Source organism: Anas acuta, chromosome 14 (genome assembly GCF_963932015.1).
Source record: "Anas acuta chromosome 14, bAnaAcu1.1, whole genome shotgun sequence".
In the NCBI taxonomy this organism is placed as follows: domain Eukaryota; kingdom Metazoa; phylum Chordata; class Aves; order Anseriformes; family Anatidae; genus Anas; species Anas acuta.
Window position 1 is genome coordinate 14,788,684 of NC_088992.1, and position 20,783 is coordinate 14,809,466.

Genomic DNA, 20,783 nt, shown 5'->3' on the forward strand with positions numbered 1-20,783 from the left:
GCTGGACTAAATCATGGGATCGACGTCAGTGATAAAAATTATCCTCAGCAGTGCTCACCTGAAATCTCATCGATAAAATTAACCTGCGCACCAAAAGCACCGACTGAAGACTTTAAGGAATCCATCCCAGCACAGCACCACGTATGGCCCCTGAGCAGCTGGGGGCTGAGCTCCCCACCGCAGCCCCTACAGCCCCAGTGTGCCCTACAGGTCCCAGCTGCCTGCAGGGACCCTGCAACCGGGTCACCGGAGATCAGCTCCTACAGCCTTCCAACGTGCCTTCCTCCTTGGCTCCCCTGCTCTGCTCCCTCAGCCTGGGGTTTCTTAAACGTCAATTAAAATGCTGATTTTCAGTGGCACAGATGGAGCGTCTTCTGTGTCTGTGTGTTTTAGCAGTTTTTAATGTGAAGCAGAAAGAGGCTGGCGCTCTCAAGTTGTTTACAAGACATCGCTGTTTTTACACTGCTCCAGGGATAAAAGTATCGAACCCACAGCTCGTATAAAACCCAACAGCCGCTGAAGAAGTGCACCACAAAAGCTTCAGAAAGCATCGGGAAGTGGGAGCGTGCTGCACACAGGTGCCTTTCAGCAGCACACACCTCACCGCTGAAATCCTGTGCGAGGCAGAGGCTTGGAAAATTATCAATATTTCTTTCCCCAAACCATTACGCGGTTGAAAATCAAAATATTAACATGGGAAAACTCTTCTCCCTAAGCCAGGCTCGAGGCACGTGAATCAACCTCAAAGAGCTGTTTCATGTTCCAGGCAGGCAGCGGGGGGAGCCGAGCACGGCCCCTTCTCTCTGGTCTCTCTCTCCTCTAATTAAACTCCTCAGATGTGCTCGGAGATGGCGCTGGGCTCCCACGCCGAAGCAGGCTCTCCGTGGCTCTGGGGTATTTACATTATTATTCCAAAGCAGCGTTCTCAAATGGTAGTTTTTGGATGACTTTTCCCATTTCTTACAGAGACTTTCAGCCTCCCCAGAAATAAAAAAAATTTCCATGGAAACACACCCCCCTGAGATGCATGTGACTTGCTTGGGAGCTGGTGCGCACCGCGCTTGGCTGCCGTCGCCCTTCTCTGCAGAGCAGAACCAGTCAGCGCTGCTTCTTCCCTCCCTTCGTTTATGCTCCTAATTAATTTGGACTAATTATACAATGGGGCCAGCTCATTCTCTTTCCTTCCATAGCTGTCGTACTTAAAAAAACAGCTAATGGAAAAACAAAAACAAACCACAACCTAAGACTTATTTCCTATAAATTTTTTCTGTCGTTTGTTTTTTAAGGTCTGCAGTTGAGGTTTTACACTGCCTGCCTCGCAGAGCTGATTTCCTCCCTTCTTTCTGCTCTATGGCTGGGAGACGACAGGATGGGTGCTCTGGGGATGCAACCCCCCCCTGCCTGCGCTGTGCTCTGCCCACTGCAGGACGGACTCGTGTGCTGGCCGTGAAACCTCGCTCCTCGTGGCTACTGCTCAGATGCAGGAGGTCTTGAAAGGCCAGGGAAAAGCAAGTGAGAGGAGAGGCAGGAATTAAAAGATAAGAAAAGAGAAACAGTGAACAGCTTGAACCCAGAAGACCCCATTGTTGCAAGACCACAGCTGCTCTCCCGCTGGCTCAGGGAGCCCCGCTGGCAGGACCGACCCAGGCCTGCTGCAGTCAGCCCACTCCCTTCCCTGCAGTTTGGGTTTTGTTTCCAATACCAACGCATTTAACTGGGAAGGCAAAAATAGCCCAAAGGCCTTCCTCCATCTGCCTACTAGTACAGCGGTGCCCAGCGAGCATCCATCGCCTCAGGCTTCCCGGGGAGCCTGATGCAGATGCTGCCTGCGCTATGTTGTGATTTGCCACGTGCTTCCAGAAGCACTGCGACAGCATCACCTACAGAAGGGACTTCCAACACCAGGAGCAGCTCAGAGAAATATTCAGCCAGTTGTGAGTAACAAGTAGTAGCTCGGCACAGCAAAGCTAACCCCTGAAGAAAGGCTTCACCTCTGGAAGGCGGGCTTCGTCTCTCCCCAGCCCTAAATTATTTCTGCTGCATATAAAGAGGATATTGAGTACCCAAAAGCTTTTAAGTTTTTCTGATGACTGTTTCCTCACCTGTTGAAAAGCTGTAGGAGACGGGCTGGAGTAATGGAGGGGTCATAAGCTTAATTTAAGGGGAAAAAAAAAGATTTTCTTCTTCCTTTATATCATAAGTAAAATTTGTATAGTTTGGTGAAGTGTTACAATCACAGAAGTGCAAATTTACCAATATAGAGATTCTTAAAAAAAAATACAGCAATTGTTTTCAAGCCATTAGTCATTACTACACAGAGGAATTAGGCACGTCAGGTGCCTGATGTGAAAATATTTCTGCAGCTTTTTTTAGATCTACCTATCACATTTGAAAGTTGAAAACTATCCAGATGCTCTGAGGAAAAAAAAATCTCTTTTTTATTTTAATATTTTCTTAAAGGCAAGGGCACATCTCTAGTAGTCTCCATGGTTGCAGTGCCCGCTGCTCCCAGCCGGAGCAGTGCCCTCACGGTGCTGCAGGAGGGGACTCAGCAGTGGTCACCTCAGGACCCCTCTGCGGGTTCTGCCCTTTGCCTCCCCCAGCACTGCCAGGAGGCTCGGCTGGCTGCACGGGGGACAGCTGAGCCCGACTTTGCCCGCTTCTTCCCCAGGCCCTGCCACGGCAGCGTTTATCCTCGCTCACACACGATGGGGTTGCTGCGTGCACCCGTGCTGGCAGGGAGCTGCTGCTGGTCCCAGTATCCCTGCTGGAGGCTATGGCACAGCCTCTGCGGGGGTCCAGGCTCTTCACTTCTCCCCCAGCACTCAGAAGTGCTGTCGGGCTGCCTCTCGCCCCCAGCAGGCTGCAGAGACACCCAAAAGTGCAGGCACCACATCGCACCGCCACTGAGCGCTGCTATGGCCTCGACTCTGTACTGGAGGATGCGGGTAGGCTGCCCGTCCTCGGTTAGGGTCAGGTAAGGTAATTCAAGACAGGTAATTCAACTTATCTCCCTGGGGCTATGGGGAATAGAGCTAAGGTCAGTAACAAACACCAAGCACACTCCCTTTGGTGCACAGGAGAGCTCCCACCCTCCTGCTGCCGAGCCCCTGCAGCTTTGCCATCCTGGCTGAATCTGCAGGGGCCGAGCTGGAGCCTCAGCCACACACGGGGAACAGTGCAGCTCCTGACCCCAGGTAACGGGGCAGGAGGCTCAGCCCCACACAGCCCAGGCAAGGCCACAGGGCAGAGCTCAGCGCTGGCTTTGCACTTGACAAAGAATTTTGGATTTCACGAGTGAGAAATAAAAGGCCAAAAGTAAGTTGTCTGAGTTAATTGCACCTAAACTTGGAAATGACACACTCAATGCTAGTCGTTAAATAACATTTTCTATTACCATCTACGCATACGATGGATTTTGCAATGAAACTAAGTTACTGCACAAATGCACGTTACTGTCAGCTGAGCTCTTTCTATTCCCAAATACACACACAGTGTTATTGATCACTGAGCACAGCTCGCTGATGGAGAAACCCCCCTGCCATTCCTGGGACGTGCCAGCACCTTTCGCACAGCTCCCGGGCACTGCAGCACGAGGCAGCCTCCTGGGCACATGGGGAGCCCTCGAGGACGCCCAGAAACCAGCTGGGGAAAGGCAGGGGTTGAGAGATGAGCACAAAGACATATTGAACGAGCTCGAGCTGCCATTCACTGGATGGTGCCCTGTGGAAAAAATAGGGTGTGATCATGTAACTGAGGCTGTCATAAGGCAGACGCACAAGGGAGCGAAATAAAATTGCACCAACGTTGTTAACTCTGTCCTTGCTTTGCTTCACAGCACTTGACAGCTTAAAAAAACCCTGATGTGAGTGATCAGTCCCAGCCCTGCATATCATTTCCTCTTATCCTAAAAGAGGCAAACACCCCACTGTGTTTGACACGAGGAGGATTTGCACGTGGAGCTGTCAGCCCCGCAGCACAGCTCTCAGCTTGGGCTGAGGGGTGGGGGACAGAGGTGGCTGTGTGAGGCAGGCAGCTGTGATCTGAGGACCGGCCGCCCTGAAGATGGTGTAAGAGCAGGTTACATGTGTTTGAGCAGCTCCAGTTCACACACAGAACAGCTCCGTGTCCAGGCCTGGGGCACTCCAGCAGGAGCGGGGTGGTTGGGGTGGCTGCGTGGGGCTCCTGCCCCCGGTCCCCCGGGGGGCTGTGCCTCTGCTCTGGGTGCTGAGGCCCCAGGGATCAGCCTCACCCCGCTGGGCTCGGCCCCTGTGAGCACCTGCCTCTATCAAAGCAGCACAGGCTCACACCCACCTCCGCGTTTGCTGCCAGCAGGGATTATTTTCATCACAACGCACTGGCAGGGAACGTGGATTTATTCCTTTCCTCAACCAGCAGAAACGCTCGGCCATAAATCCCATCCCAGTGGTTCTTTGCCACAGCACAGCACCCAGACACAGGCAGCTCCGGCCCTGAGCTGCTCCCAGCCTGGGGCAGGCAGCTGGGCGATGTCTCATTGACCACAACACTTCCAGCCTTCACTGCAAGTTTTTGACAACAAAAACCATCTTCCCAGACATGATGATCATCCCCCAGATTGAGCCTGCCTGCCTTTAAGTTTTATGAAAAGGTGAGAGCTGCCTTCCCTACTTGCATGCCTCCAGAGCTCAGAAGCTGAGATCTTTGTTATTTTTGTCTTGGAGCACAGCCAAGGGATGGAAACCCCTCTCTGGTCCGGTGCCTGACAGTGCCTAAGGAAGCAGCGGCTCACGAAGCAGCGTGCAGGCGGTGTCAGCACGAGGCCGGCCCCGCTCAGCGCAGCGAGGCAGCCCGGCCTGTCACTGGCTCCATGTGCCTGCACTCCTCTGCTGGTTGCAGGTCACTCAGTGTGGTCGGCAGCCTGATTTTTCCCCTCTGCCTTGGCTTCCCCGCCCCAACCCAAGCAGTGCGGGAAACCAGCAGCCAGGTACTATTAAACCCGGGCCATGAGGGGAGGCCACGAGCTGCATCCCACCGCAGGGCTGGGCTGTGCCGGGGCAGGAGACGGGGCTGGCTCCCACACACAGCTCAGTGTCCTCTCCGCAGAGCCAGGTATGTCTGGAAGCAAAGAGCACACAACTGATTCATGCCATTAGGAAACAGCAAGAGTTCCCAGGCAACAACTGCTTTGTATGGCCCCAAACAAGTCACTGGGATCAAAACATCTTCCTGTACGCAGTGGAAGCTATTAAAATCCTATTGCCTTCCCACACCAGCAGCTTTTAGAAATTCAGAGCGGTGCCATTACTGGCAGCAGGATCCATATTTCAAACACAAACATTCTAGTCCTGTCTTACTGGTAGGAAGCAAAGCGAGCTTTATCACACAGCAGCCCCAAAGAGTTCCCAAGCACAGCAAGTAGCAGTCCCTGCCTGCTGGCTCAGCAGCCGTGGCTAAGAAGCAATGTGAAACACTGACAGAGTCCCCCCCGCCTGGTTTTTAGAGATCAGCTCTGGGCATAGATGCCTGGAGTCTGGGTCTTCAGAAGTTTAGGATGATCCTCGAGACACCCCTGGAGGCTGAGTTCGTGCCATCAGGTGATGACCTGGGGGCGGTCAGGGAGAGACCTGAGCAGGCGATGCCTTGCTGCCCATCTGGGGCTGTCACCCAGGCAGAACTGGGGTAACCGCCCCAGAGGATGCCGATAGAACAACAAATACATTCTGAATTCAGAAGCAAAGAGAAAGCAAACCTTAAATCAAAAGTATTAAATGACTCAGGAGCGGTGCTGTGCCTGTGTAGATCAAGTGCCTCGTTAGTATAATGAGCAGCTGGAAGGCATAAAGTAGCTGTGCTGTGCACCAAGCAGATCCGTGACCTTACCCAAGTGCCACCTGCAGGTTCCAACCCATAGCCACCACCTTTGACCAGTGAAGCTGCCACGAAGCGCTGCGCATGGCTCCGGAGCTCCAGGAAGCACTCCTCACTGCCCGCTGCCCTGCTCAGCCTGCGTCACCTGGTCAGCACCTTCCGATGGGGCAGTTTGGGAATTTTGTTGTTCTGCGTGCCCCAGCCACGACCGTTGGCACCAATTATGGTGACATCCATCCTGCCCCCTCACATCGTGGTTTATTTCAGGAAGGAGAGGGCAGGGGTGACACCCCAGGCCAGGCTGACCACGGGCTGCCCTTCACCAGCCCTTCCTGCAGGAGTCCCAGGGACCAGCAAAGGAAAAATGGGTTGGGCTGAAGAACAAAGAAGGAATTTACTTCTGCCCTTCTAAATTCACCTGTGATTGCTGCCACATGAATTAACGAGCAGGAAAATTCCCTTGGGGGATTTTGTCAGACAATTTAATCTGTCACTTTAGGAAAGATCTATCCCGAATCTCCCTTTCTGTACTTGTGTCCTCATTGTGAGTACTCCACACCATCGCACGGCATAACCCGGCTCAGTTATCACTGCATGCACTTTACCGGCTTGTTTCTTTCCTTAATTTCTAATGATAATTTCTCATTAGCTGTGCCCAGCTCTTTCATTTAAGAGGAAACTTTTAGGAGCACTTTTCTTACGGGTAAACCTGCCACACTGCCTGCTTACCAGCTATAAAAAACCTCAGTGAAAAGTAATGTCAGAGCACGAAACCCCCTATGTGACCTGAGTGCTTGTCATCTTATCACTGAGAAAATCTACAAAAACCAAGAAGCAAGACTGAGAAGAAACCAGTGAGTGGATAAAGGACAGGCCAGGCTGGCTGGACACCAAGCAGGCCTGCGCACAGACCCGTGCAGCACACAGCAACACAAACTTGTTCCATCAGAGCAGCAAACCCACCCGTGACTGCTGGCAAATGAACCATTTCGAGCACTGCAGGCTCCTGCAACAGATTTTCTCTGGTTTTGAGTCACATCACACACCAAACTGTACGACGGATACATCTCCAGGTCTCCCAGTGTGCACGTGAGGACGAGCTGAAAGGCAAAGTTTGGGCTGTGGCTGCACAAAGCTCCTCCTGGGACACACGCGGGTGCCTTCTCATAGCCCCAGAGCGGCCCAGCTGCATCCAAAGGCACAAAAGAGTCTCGCCTTACCTACAAACCCCCAGGCTCTCTCCCTCACAGAAGCACAAGACGCAGATGAGGAATCCCAGGGCTTCTCCTCCACCGGCAGCACCGATCGGTTCGTTAGCGGCACCGGCTCGCAGGAGGCCACGTCTGCTCCTGCGGTGTGCAGGCTCCGAGGTTTTAATCAAAACGCAGCCCTCCCCCAAGCTAGCTGGCTGCCACAGAATGGGAAAAAAGCCTTCAGGAGACATAAAAGCAGCTCATCACAATCTTGCTTTTAGAGGCAAAAGCTGCGGAAGCCCATTGTGAAGGCAGGAGCCACTTCCCTCAGTAACGGCCATCAGAGGCGAGCGCGCAGTTAATTATTCAGCAACAAAGGCTTGTGATAAAAACTCATCTCCAGCTGGATGTTGACCACTTAACGCCGTTCCTAGCATACAATTCATCAAATGTGCAGCTCCTCTGACCTCAATTACTACGTCCCTCTCACAAGTTACTTCTGAGAACCCAGTCCGAAGTCTGGCCGGAGCTGGGAACGGAGGGCTGGGCGATAAGAGCTCAGGGTTATGTAATCCACCGGAGAACCAAAGTCACCTCACAAAGTCAGGACAGACATTGCAGAACACACCCCAATGTTCGTGCAAAGGCTGGAGCACCCCCGCAACTCGGCCCACCACAAGCAGCCCCACTACTCGTTTGGGGAACTGCACGTGCAAATCGTTTCTAAAAACCAGCAACGGGGTACGACTGACGCACAGTGAGCACCTTAACATGCACAGAGTCCTCAGAAAAACACAATCCACCATGTCTATCTGTAACTTTTGTTTCAATTATGAGATATTTAATGGATGAATACTAAAATAAAGAGTAAAATAGAATAACAACCTGCTGCTGAAGTAAAGCCATCTCTTAGAACAGCATTTCTTCTTTGTTTTGCTTACAGAATGAAAAGAAAACTGTGCGAACAAGTGCAAGCATGCAGGTGTGAGGTTACAGATTGCCTTCACACACCACACAGGGACTGAAGATGGGTTTGGCCACCTGACAAAACCCCTCCACCAGTAGCACACCTGCAGCCAAATCTCATTTTCCACTGAGCAGCCTGCAGCATCTGTTCACACCACCCCGAGCCCCGCACAACTGGCCTAGCAGGCAAAACAGAGTTGGACAGGATTGATTCTGGTACAGGGGTAAAAGCCCTCCTGTAGGCCTGGAAATCACAACATACATTTCAAGTTTCCCCCATAAGAAGCCACATGGTGGTGTTCCCACGGTGCCGGACCCTGGCACAAAGCAGAGGAAAGCCATCAGCACCACTGCCCGGCCATTCATGAACCTGCTCCCTTGCCAGGCTCTGCTCTGCAGAAAGGCATGCCCAGAAGGTCACGGTAGCCCAGGAGTTTGAGCAGAGATAGTGTGAGGCCCTAACTGCACGAGACGTGAGCCAGTGATGTGAGCCTGCATGCGCTGGGCCAGGACATTTTTCCTTGCCCTGAGACACAATGGGACGCCCTGTGTGTGATGCTGCTCCAGAAGATGTTCCTGCTACGAGTCCCCGCAGTGGGGACCCAACCTGCACGTTGGTTACAGCTGCGCACCTTGCACGGGGCGCAGCACACCTACTGACCGGGCACAGCCAATAGCCTGGTGCTGTTTCTGCTCCTCCAGAAGTTATCCAGTTTCCCAAACCTGCTTGCGGTTGTGCCAATGAAAGTGAAGATCCACTGACTTCTATGGAAGAAACTTGCATTTACCAGCTTATTCAGCCAACCTTCAGAAACGATTCCCAAAGTATGCAGGCTGTCAAGTTTCAAGCCATCCTGTGAGACCAGAGCTTTTCTTTTTAAAAAATCTAAGCCATAAGAAATGTGCATTGGAACTAGTCAGCTCAGTACAGCAGCCTCATCTAAGCTCTGTTTTGAAGTTTAGGTTGATTCTCAAATCAACCCCCAATGGCTTAAGAAGTCACAGAAAGAAAAATTACTATTTTGGGGGCAGTTCCCATTTCCACTGAGACCTGCTGGTTTGGCACAGGACTCAGGCTCTCCCTGTACTCGTTAAAGGAAACCTGTATTACTTTCCAGTTTTTGGCTATGTTTTGATACTCACCACCCCTGACACCTATTCTTGTCCTCCCCACTGCATCCCTCGGGCCATGAGCATGAGCTGCTTCACACAGAGCACCGCAGCAGGGACCAGCTGATAGGAACTGGGACCACACGGGGACATGAAAATTGTTTTTCCTCTCAGACGTGTCCCTGACAGATAATGCCCCAGAGGACTGGGAATTGCTGCATTGCCCAGGTGAGAAGCAAAGATGGGAGAAGAAGCTAGGAGAGAGATTAAAACACCAGAGAAGGGGCAATACTCAGCAAACCAAGATGTACGATGTAAAACCGAATACAGCATTTGAGAAATCATAGCTCGCTTCTCATATTGGCTTTGAAACAAGATGGATTTGGCCTCTAAAAATTCTTGCTGTTATACTGATACCATTTTCTACCCCAAAAGACAGATTACTCAGGCCTGGTCTACATGAGACAATGTGATTACACGAGGAATGCAACCCCTCCTTTCTAAGGGAAGCTGGCAGGTGAGCAGCAGACACGGCCATCCCAGTGCAAGCGTGACCTGGGGCAGCCGAGCGCAGCACTGGTGCAGCTGTGAGGGCTCTGTGGGCACAGAAACACGGCTCCAGCCAACGTTTGCTCCTGCCACACAGGTGCTTGGCTATCCTGCAGCATTAAGAACAAAGCAGCACGCTTCTGATCTGCCAGGCCAGGCTGTGCTGGCACGGGACAGGCAGGGGCAATGGCCGAGGCTGGGGAAGGCCCAGATTAACCCTTCTGAACTTTACTGCCACTCTCAGCAGCATCAGGAGCCTGTCCAACACCCCTGAAACAGCTGGTCACACACATCAGCTGCTGATAAACCAGCCGCTGGGCTAACCCACGTCTCCTCCATGCATTTGCTGACCTGAGCGGATTCTTCAACAAGCCCCGAGCACGCTGGGGGAAGACAGCAGGTCCGACACCTTTAAAGCAAACTGGAGAAATGTTATTCTGCTGCGTAGATCTCTGGAGCAGAAAGCCCAGCTCAGCTGCCATGGCCCCAGCACCTCCCAGCACCACTCACCACACAGCACCAGGTATGTTCACTGAGCAGCCTCCTGCCCCGCTGGCTTTGTGCACGGAGGCCTTGATCACTGGGCACAGTGCAACTCGAGCTTTTGGGCAGCAGGCATGGCTAAAATCTGCCTTTCCTTCTCTCACGCCTTGCCCTCGAGCTCCGTTCCCCTGCCATTTGCTCACAGCAGTGGTTTAATGGCAGCCCCTGCCTCCTGCCAGCCTTCCCCACACCGCTCCTCTCTCTCCCCTGCTGGTGCCCAGCTCGATGAGGAGCAGCACGGGCACATTTGGCTATCGCAGCCTCCTGCTAGTGCCGTGCTCAGCAAAACCAAAGGAGATTGCTGACAGCTGTCACCTGCCAGCACAGGCACACCAGCGCGGCCGTGCCAGCCCCGCCAGCAGCCCCGTGTCCCATCTGTCCCCGCCGCGGGGCTGCCTCCCAGCTCCAGGCGGGCGTCAGCTCTCACTGCTCAGCCGCCGTAACCAGGCTACCCTGGCATCCCCGTGCTGCTCGCACATTTGTGCATCTCCTTCCGTTTATGTATGTTTTAGGGCGGCACAGTGGGGCAGATCTCCCTGTGTTGACTCAGAAATGGCAAAAAGACGAGTGGCAGCGCGCATGATGCCCCGGGATGCTGCAGATGGGAACAGCTGCGGCTTCCCTCTGGCTGAGCTCACGGTGCGTTAGCTCAGAGCTGAACCCACCACAGGTGCATGAGAAAATGGCACACAAGCCAGGAACGCCTGCCTCAGCAAGGGGACAAGGGTACCACCCCGTGTATATGTGCCCTGAAGTCCGTCCTCAGCCTGCAGGAACCATGATGCAGAAGATGACCAACACCACGCGGTCGGGGCAAAATACAAATGCAGGAAAACTGCATTTTATCAGTTCCCCTTAGCTTGCCGGGATATTCTGGGTGAAAAATAATTCTGAAACTGTAAGATGGCCTCGATATATTCTAGCGAAATATCTGCACTTCTCTCCCTGCAGCTACTGTTTCCATCCTTCCTCGTATTTTAACCAAAGCACACCCTTGACTAAAAATATTTTCCCAGGAAGGAAAGCTTTAGACCACCAGGGCTGCAAAGCAAGCTGCAGAAGAACAGCGTTCCTCGCTATTTCCAACCCCCCAGGCTTCCACAAGTGCCCTGGCACTGTAAGATGGGTGCTGGCGCTGCCCTGCCCCAGGAGCTGCTGTGCCTGGGGCACGTGGGGTGCACAGCGGCGTTGCAGGGCTCCTCGCACAACAGCCGGGCGTTAAGGAGCCAACCTCATGGGAACACATCACCAGGGATTTAGGCTCAGCTGAAGGTTGTCTGCCTACAAAGCACTGCCCTCGTGTTTTGTGCTGTCGCTGTCAGGCACACCTTACACAGTGAGCTGAAGGCTGCACCACAGGTTCTGGAGTTCACATTTGGGAGAAAACAAAACACCAAAGTCATTTCGGTCTGTGACTTTTAACCAGTCACTTCTCTCGGCTGCTGTGGATTGGCGCACCACCGCTGGTTTCAGAGCCAAACGTTTCCAGCTGAGAACACGACCATACAATATGAGAGTGATGACCTCCAACTACCTGCTATTTTTCTGTCTTTCTACCTATAAACATACTGCAAACAGCACTGTTTTCCACTTGGCCAGGCACTGGTGGGCCAGAATGCCCTACGAGCTCCCCTTCTGCTTCCCACTGCCAGCCCAAGAGGTTACAAGCCCGGCCGGGCTTCCTCCATGCCTCAACCACAGCCCTGCAACGAGCAGAGCCATCGCCAGCGCCTTCTCCCTGTTTCTTGATCCATCGCTGCTGACAACTGTCCCACAGTCCTGAGCCTATTTCTCCACCCAAGGAGTGATCACAGCTTGCACTGCTTTGTAAAACTGATTTCCACGGCATCGCTGTCCCCATCTGCCCCATGTGCTGCCTGAGCACCGTGCGCACCCCGCAGGTGGAGGTGTTTTTGGGGAGCGGTGGGTTTCCCATCTTGGTCTCAGCAACAATGCCATACAAAAACAGCCCTTCAGTTTGGAAGATAACAAATTTAGTGACATCATAGCACTATCACCGTAGAAAGGTTAGAGGCCAAGAAGGGCAGGACTGAACCAGAACTCAAGAAATACATGTAACCAACACTTCAAAAAATCAAGCCAGCTGAGTGGGGTTTTTATTTCTACGCCCTTGTCTCTGTGACTTACTGAGAATTAAAATAGCTCACCACCAAACTCTGCATTAATCTCCTAACCTTGCTCTTCTCCAAAGGATTATCAGATCCATTATTATGGCTATTGAAACCAGGCCCGCAGATGCCGAATTTCAAAGGGACTGGATACTTGCATAAGGGCGAGCACAGCGAGTTATGCAAGAAGCAGTAATGAGGTCAGGGAAGTATCGTGCTTCAGCGTGCATTAGAGGGGTCTGGAAGGAACAGCAGAAGTACAGCTTTGCAAACCTGGCTACACTTCGTTCTCTCTCTGAGACAGAAGATGCTGGCTTCTGGAGGAGAAAGGATGAGGGTTTGCTGCTCCCACACATTACTCTTGTGGGTCCAGGAACCACTACATCCCACTGGGTGCGAGGCACAACGCACAGGCAGGACAGCAGATCGCTAGGTGGAGAGCTCCCTCGTTAAGGAAAAGCTGCATTACAGAAGTGTTCCACTCTTCTTTAACTCCTTTCTTTTAGATATTTATTTCTTTTTTCTCCAGGCAGTTGCTTTAGGTCATCCCACCAGGGGCTGCCAAGTATCACTTCAGGCTTCCTTTTAGCTTCCTTAACGCACATTTTTTGGAGCTTTCCTGCTCCTTGCAACGTGGTGGCCATGGCCACACTGACACTTGTCACCGTCACAGCTTGGCCCTGGCAAGGCAGCGGGTGGCAGCCAGGCGAGCCTTGGCCACCAGAGCTGCTGGGGGGCTGTAGCCGTGTCTGGGGCAGTGTGATTTGTGTGGGTGTGGATATGAACGCTGTAGGTGTATACACCCAGACACACACCCTTCCACGTGATTTCCTAACCACTGCTATGACCTTCCAGAGTCCTTGTCTGAGAACGCTTTGGTCAGGACACGACGCTTTCGTGCCATTTTTACAGCTTCCCACCGACCTGATACCTTGTCAGAGAGGTCTTTCTTGGAGCAAGCAGCTATGTAAGGAATAATTTTACCCTAGAAAATAAATGGCAGAGATGACAGCGAGCCAAAGCACCTGCTTTGCCGCAGCCTGCCCAGCTGTGGGGCTGTAAGTCAGCCATGGGGCCGGGAAGTGGTGCCCAGCTGCCAGGGATGTGGGGAGGCAGCACAGCAGCCACGCAGAGCCCTGCCCTGCTGTGCCAGGACAGGTGACAAAATGATAAAGACTTGCCATGAAAACCATTAAAACAACCTTTGTGCTTCAAAAGCAAAAGCACCTAACAACTGGGCACCTTTTGTAGCCCTCAATTATTTGTGTCTCGTTTTTATTATTATTGTACTGTCTCTTTCTTTCTTCCACTGTGGCAAAATGCAAGCAAGTGAGGGAAAAGCAGGTAGAAAAGAGAAAAACAGCACCACCACCAACAAAAAAGGTCAAAACTCAGTTTTGTCAGAGAACACAGAGTTTCTTTGTGAAAGACCATTAGCTTTGAAACACGCAGTTGAGGGGAGAGATGAGGGGGAGCAGCAGCCGCATTTCTGAGCTGTGCCACCAACAAGCAGCAGCTCTGCAGGCAGCACAGCCCCGCTGCTCACGGCACTGCTGCTCCCCGGGGACAGGACCCCTGCTGCCCAGCTTAGCTAAGCAGGCGCTTCCCAGCACCACGCTCACACGAAGGTGCAGAGCCCTGTGTACAGCTGCTGTGTGCAGCCGTGAGGCTTAACCTCGGTTTTGAATGCCAGCCGGCGTCCTCGCTCCCCTGGGCCTCGTCCAGCTCCTGCCCTGCTTCCTGATGCCAGGCAGGGAAGGCACCCAGCGCTGCGCCACTCAGGTGCATGAGACATCGCCCCCAGCCCAGCTGACATCGCTTACATTTGGGCAGCAGAACCTCATCCTTACCACTGCCAAGATATCAGCTCTGGTTTGCTGCTGGTGCAGCATGAAGGCAGCCCTTGGCCCGGGGTACAGCACAGCACCCACCGCAGCGGGCTCTGAGTGCTGTTGGTGGCCAGCGAGCCCCTGTCACACGTCCTCCTCCTCTGTGAACCACCCAGGAGAAATGAGCAGGCCTCAGAAATGGGTTTCCAGCCTTGTCACCGCAAGAGGCAACCTTGCCTTCAAATTCCTCACAAGGAAATGAAGTGAAGCCAACCCTGCGTAAGCACCTAGCAATGCCCTTCAGCAAAATGCATGCAGGAGAGAGACTGCAACAAGGAGAAAGCACTAAAACCTCATTGTGTGTATCTATATAATATTATATAGACAGATTAATGGCTGTATAATATTATATAGGCAAATAAAAACCCTTAAGGTCCAACCTCTCCAAGATCAGCCCCCGGAGCACGTAGCGGTGCCGTTACCACTCAGCACCGTGGCTCTGTGCGGGGCTCGTGCCGAGGAGCTCACTGCCTGCCTGCAGGGCAGGGGCTGGGTGCTCACACCTGGGCTGGGCGCTGCCTGTGAGCCCAGCTCAGGTGAGGCAATTCCTGACGTGAATACAGCAGGCGGCGATATTTTACAGTCACGTATTTTAGTGATAGAAACACAAGATTTTAGCACTCACTGGGCAATGGGAGCATTTGGTTCCATCACTGATCAAAGGGTAAATCACGCACACAAAGCAAGACCGGGCTTCAGCTGGCAGCAGCCAGCCACAAGGCACTCCCAGCGAGATGCCTCCGGGTCCCATCACCACGAGGATCCCCCACGCTACTGCACGGTCCCTCCCGTGGCAGCAGGTTTGTGGCCCCAGTGCAGCCTCAGCGGTGCCATTGTACATGTACGTGGGAAGCATGGCACTGAGAGAGCTTCCCCTGGTGGTGCAGTGAGCCACCGAGCTATCCGGTCAGCTTCTAACCTGACAACAAAATCCAACACAACACCGTAACAAGCATATCAGCCATTTTACTAAATAAGTCATATTAAGGTACGTAAGTTGTAAATGCCCAGGTGATACTTTTCTTTTTTTTTTTCTTTTTCTAAGATGTTTCTAAGAGATTCAAGGAACTCGCACAGTTTTACACTACTTTCGTTTTAAAATACCACTAAAAGACTATTTGACTTTTTTTTCTTGCCAATTTGGAACTTCAAAGAGAATGCAACAAGAGCTAAATGAAGATTTTGATACCAATAAGAGTTTTTCCTTCATGGGTGGATAATTTAAAGTGCTGGAGTTTTGGAACATTTGTGATATAAAACATAGTCAGTAATAATCACGTCCCTCAAGACATCCACTAATTTGTTTTATTGCCTTTTTATTTTTGTCCCCTTTCATTTTCTGAAATATAATCATAGTTCAGTGACTCCATCTGCAAGGAATCCAGCAACAAAGCTTTAGCTGTAATGATGTACAACAAATGAATCACAATTCCTTAATCACCCTGTTCCCTTTATTGTTGCCTCATTCGAATTCATGGGTTCCCCAAAAAAATTCAATTATATTTGCAATTTCTTCACAAAATTACACAGATAAATAACTGAAAGCATAATGTTTCCTACACTTTATGAAAAATAAAGTAAAACAAAAAAAACAACACTAAGTTATTGCAAAAAGCTAGAATAGATGTTCAAACATCAAAGCTTTCTGCATCCTCAGAGGAAGAAGAGAGGACAAACGCTGGAGCCCCGCATGCTTTGCCTGCCACGTGACGACACCCGCTGCTCAAAGCAGCCTTCCCCCCGGAATAAGGCTAAAGGTGCTGTGATGAAAGGCTCACATGGTAAGACTGGCCATGGCTCCCCAGACACTCCATGCAGGTGGAGCCAGTGCCGTGGCCTTGGAGCTGCCCCCAGTTTCTGCGCCTGTGCAGGGAGCAGCTTTTGTGCAGCCTTCCCCCTCCGGCTGCGTGTCGGGGCGATGCGACCAGCAGCACAATTCCCCCGTGCTGCCCCTCAGAAACCGCCTTTCTGCAGGAGGACACGTCCCTGCCTGGCAGCTCTGATCTCACTCGCGAGTCGTTTTGGTTCAGAGCGTGTCCCATGCCTCCTTTCCTGCCGTGCTCTCCTGAGATCCCAAGATAAAAGGCTAGCATCCATCACCCCTCCAGCCGGCTCCCTGCAAGCCTCACGAGATGCTTTTTAAGCATTTCCAGTAGATCTGGCAGCCCCGGGACTCTCAAGAGCAGGCAGCGATCCAGACCCTGACCTCGTTTGGAAGAGGGACGGAGCCGAGCAGGCTCAGCACGACCTCAAGCCCACCACAGGTCTGGGGAGCACAAGGCTGGCTCTGGAGTGCTGCAAACACCCAGCTCAAATCCTCCTCACTCCAGCTCACTCGAACCCTCCAAAAATAAAATAAGACAACCTGGTTTGTACCCATTATCCCTTCGAGATGATGATCTTCAATTTCAACCAGTCCGTCTTTGGATTTTAAGCTTCCAGTCCATTTCCCCCAAACATATTTGCACATAAAAACTGGGCAAGTACATCTCCTTCCATGGGATTACAGCACACAAACACTGTGTGCGCATATAAATTACATTTTCGCATCCTCAGAAACTGACACACAAAGAAAAATGATTTATCTCCAGGCAACTCCAGATAAATCAAGAATAAATATTTAATCATACAACCAAATAAAACCACAGGGTTCTTACCAAGTTTATCACATTAAAAAGCATCTTGAATAAGGACCACTGTACTTGAACTGAGTGCTAAAATTCATTTCCTACATTGAGACCACTTGGAAGATGTGGCTGAGGAGCTGAAGCCATATCCCCACCCTACTAATACTCTTGGAAATCCACTGACATCAAAGGAGCTCGTCTAGATTTTCACCTAGAGGGGTGACCGAGGTCCTTATCTCATTTTTTTTAATCCATTTCTTTCTGAGCAGAACATTGTAAAATCCCACCAGTCCCAAATTTCTGGGTATTCTCTACTTGCCAGGAGTGGGAAAGACTTTATACACATTTTTATACACACATATATATATATACACACACACTTAAGCTCTATGCAAACCCAAAGCTTTCTTACAGGGAAGGCAAGGAAATGCTGCAATTGCAAAGCAACGAGCCCAGATTCAATTCTGCAGAAGCAATTAGTTTTTAACTCGAGAACAGCAGAATTTAATTCTCCTCCTAAGAGACAGCAATGTTCTTTTAAATATATGCACAGGCATTCAGATATTATATGTGCAATTGAGTAACAGTAATTAATGAATAACAATTTGCTGTTAGCTCTAATTTTTCCCATGGCTTTCAGACACCTCGGGTCAGACTGCACTCCCCAGACCAGAGGAAAATTAGCAGAAACCAGTGTTGGAACTACAAATGCTCTCCAGTTCCTCATTCTACGAGACCACTGATACCCCCATCTTCTACTTCCCACAGAACTGAAACCCAAAATTATAAACGAAATCTTGGGAGCCTTTTGCATGAATTTGAAAATTTCCAACTAAGCCTTTGTAACATTCCAGCTCCTGGGGAAAGGGGACATGATGGAGGAGTGGATGTGATGGAGGAAGGGATGTGATGGAGGAGCTTCCTGGCAGCTGTGAACTTGACTGGAAGCAGATCTTGCACCGATCCCTTCTCCTTCCGTGCTCCCCGGGAATGCTGACACAGACCCTGCCTCCAGGCTGGTGCTCGGTGAGACGTGACTGGGAGAGAAGTCTGCTATCAAAATCTAAATGAGACTCATACAGACAGAAGGTGGCTAGGTCACTGCTCCTCTCTATCTCCTTGTTTCTCACCAAACTTTTTCCTGCTGCCTTTCCTTCACCTACAGCAGGATCAGCAGAGCTCCAGCGCCTTCATCGACAGCCTGGATTCAGCTCCCCAGCGGTGGCTATGCATTCAGAACAGTGCAGGTGTCAGCAACAATTTCAGGACCCTACACTCCTAGACAGCCAGCAAACCTCCGGCTGTAGAAAAATGCATTTTGAGAGTCTAATCGTGTAAAACTGGTTTCAAATGCAATACTAAATCTGATAGGAAGACACCAAAGTGAGGATTCAAACACAGAAGCAGTTCTTTTTGCATACATGAGCTTCCAGGTTGATCCTAAAGTGTGCTTACCATAAGGAAAGAAAAAAAAAAAAAAAAGAAAAAAGAAAAAGAAAGCAGTAGGTCTTCCATAGCTGGTAACAAGGCAAAAGTATAAAAATATAACAAATCCCTGGTTTCTTGGTCTGAAACTTCAATGGAAATATTTAATACAGAGAGCAGCTTTCAAACCTGAGCTGATTATAAGCGGACAGAAGAGCTGTTCTCTTATACATGGCATTACATTTCACTGGGGACTGTGCCTCCACGTTAACAACCTGAATTCGTGGGGATTCCTGCAGCAGCAGCTCCTCCAGTGCAACCCCGTGTGCTTTGCTGTGCACAAGTACAGACAGGGGACTCCAGCTCCAGCACGGCTGCTCCAAGGACCCCAGCCCAGGCATTTCACTGCGATTTCCCTAATTCCACCCAGGCCTCACAGAGTTATTATTTATAATTACCCATTTGTCACTTAAGCCCCAAATACTGCTAATAGCAGATTATACTTCAAATTGCTCTAACAGGTCTAACTCCCACGCAACCAACACTGCAAGGTAGAATGGGAACCCTGGGGAAATTTGCTTCCAGTGTAGAAAAGTTTAGGCTGTGAAAGTGCACAAAGAGAAAGAGCAACCAAACAGCTGTAGGTGGCAGAACGCCTTCTCCAAATGGAAGTCTACTCAGGGAGTAGCCTGCCAGAATGAGGCAGAGGATCAGCCTGTATCCCTTCCATTTCTGCTTTTGTGTGACTCTTTTTCTTAGCTTTGTGAACAGAAGTACAAGCAGCCCACATTGCTGTGCCTCCCCCAGCACTTTCACTGGCCCATGCCCATTATTTCATTCTGGCAATTCTCAAAAATATATTATTTGATTTGCTTCAAACCCTCCGAAGACTTATCCCCCACATCTGCATAAGCTGCTTCTCCCAGTCCTTCCTATTTTTTGAAAAATCCCTGTGGGTCTCCAGGTTTGGTGTGCTGCACCCAGGAGGCCAAAATAAATCACCGCACAGTAAATAGCGCTGCGAGTCAGAGCCTTGCGCACTCCACGGGCAGCCGCCTTCATCGTGCTCACACAAACGCGCCTGGAAAGTGCTGCTGGAACATGCTCTGCTCCTCAAAGCACGCCTCCAGCTGCTGCACGGAGAGCCCTCAGCCACACAAATCCCACTTTCCAGCAACTCTTCTGCTTGCACAGTGGATGTTTGGTTCCTCACCATCCATGCCTCCACCGCCTCCATTTCTCTGACCCTAGTGCTATGTCTGTCCGTGCTGCGGCCTCCAGCGTCCCTCCATGGTGCAGTCACCCCCCACTGGGACACCTCTGCCAGCCCCTGCTGGACGGGGAGGCTCGAGCCCTCCCCGAGGAGCCCCCATGGACACGGTCAGGGCCGACTGCCGGCAGCCCGTGCATGAGCAGCTCCAAACCAGCGCAGGAAGGACCGAGCAGCCACTGTGTGACCAGGTGTGATGATGTACAGGGGATTCAAGAGGCACACACGTCACTGACCGAATGCTGCCCAGCCCAGGCAAAGCCCTGGTGGGCTGCACCAGACTCACAACTTGAGTTAAGAGCACAAAGAAACCTGCCTGGCTCTGCCTTCGGCATGTGGCCACGGCACCTGCCCACAAACCCACGGGTACCAGCACGGGATCGGCTGCAGGGACCTGAGGCTCAACATCTGGAAGGGGCACAGGGCAGGTCTCAGAGGTACTGCTGTGAACCCAGGGTCTAACTTCCACTTGTTAAGCAGAAATACTTCAATTTCAATACTTCTATGTTTTGTTTTTTCCTTGAAAGGAAGGTAAGGGTAGGTTATATAGCAATTGAATGCTTGCTTGATCTTCTGTCATTTCCTAAAAGACACTTCAACAGAAAAATCCACCTCTAGACGCTGTCCCAAGCCAAAACAAAATATTTACTTTCTCTTCAGTTCATGATTTTTATTTTTTTTTTAAATATCAGTTTTCCCCTACATTTTGCCAGCTACAAAAGCAAATTTAAAAGTACCTTGGTACAACACTTTGGTCAGGACTGGTATAGATGCACAAAGCATTTCAATATAATTTATTACAAAGATTCAAAGCAATTATCAGTCACTCGAGACATGAGCATTATGACAGTCACAAAAACACAGCTATAAGATACACAGACGTTGTCTTGATTCAGAAAATATCGTTGTTTTTTTCCTACATACACATGCACTTGGATTTCAATTTGAAACTTCAAGTCACCTTTTAAAAAAGATATATAACAAAACTTGAAGGAAAAAATCAAGCGCTGTATTTTGGAATCTTTTGGAGCTGAGGTTGCTCATATACCACCATAACAAACACATCTACATGTGAGTAGTGTTGTGGGCTAGCCCATCATGGGCTACAAAGATAGAAAAAAGATGACCCAGAAGACTCCCCAGAAGTGTCTTCAGTGCTGACTAGACTCCTTTCTGTTGCTATCCCTGTTCTCTGTGACCACGCCATCTCAAACATGCACACAGCCCTGCCA

General features: G+C 50.8%; 1 protein-coding gene across 3 annotated transcripts in view; it reads right to left on the reverse strand.

The window, feature by feature from the left end:
- Nucleotides 1–20,783, reverse strand: part of KCNIP1 (potassium voltage-gated channel interacting protein 1) — a 364,985-nt gene that overhangs the window by 254,286 nt on the left and 89,916 nt on the right. Inside the window, exon 1 of one of the 3 annotated variants that reach the window (XM_068698207.1) lies at nucleotides 7,071–7,182. The exons of the other annotated variants lie outside the window; for them this stretch is intronic. The gene's annotated coding sequence lies outside the window, so the exon portion shown is untranslated. Of the gene's footprint in view, nucleotides 1–7,070; nucleotides 7,183–20,783 lie in introns of those variants that run through there. 3 annotated transcript variants of the gene reach the window in all.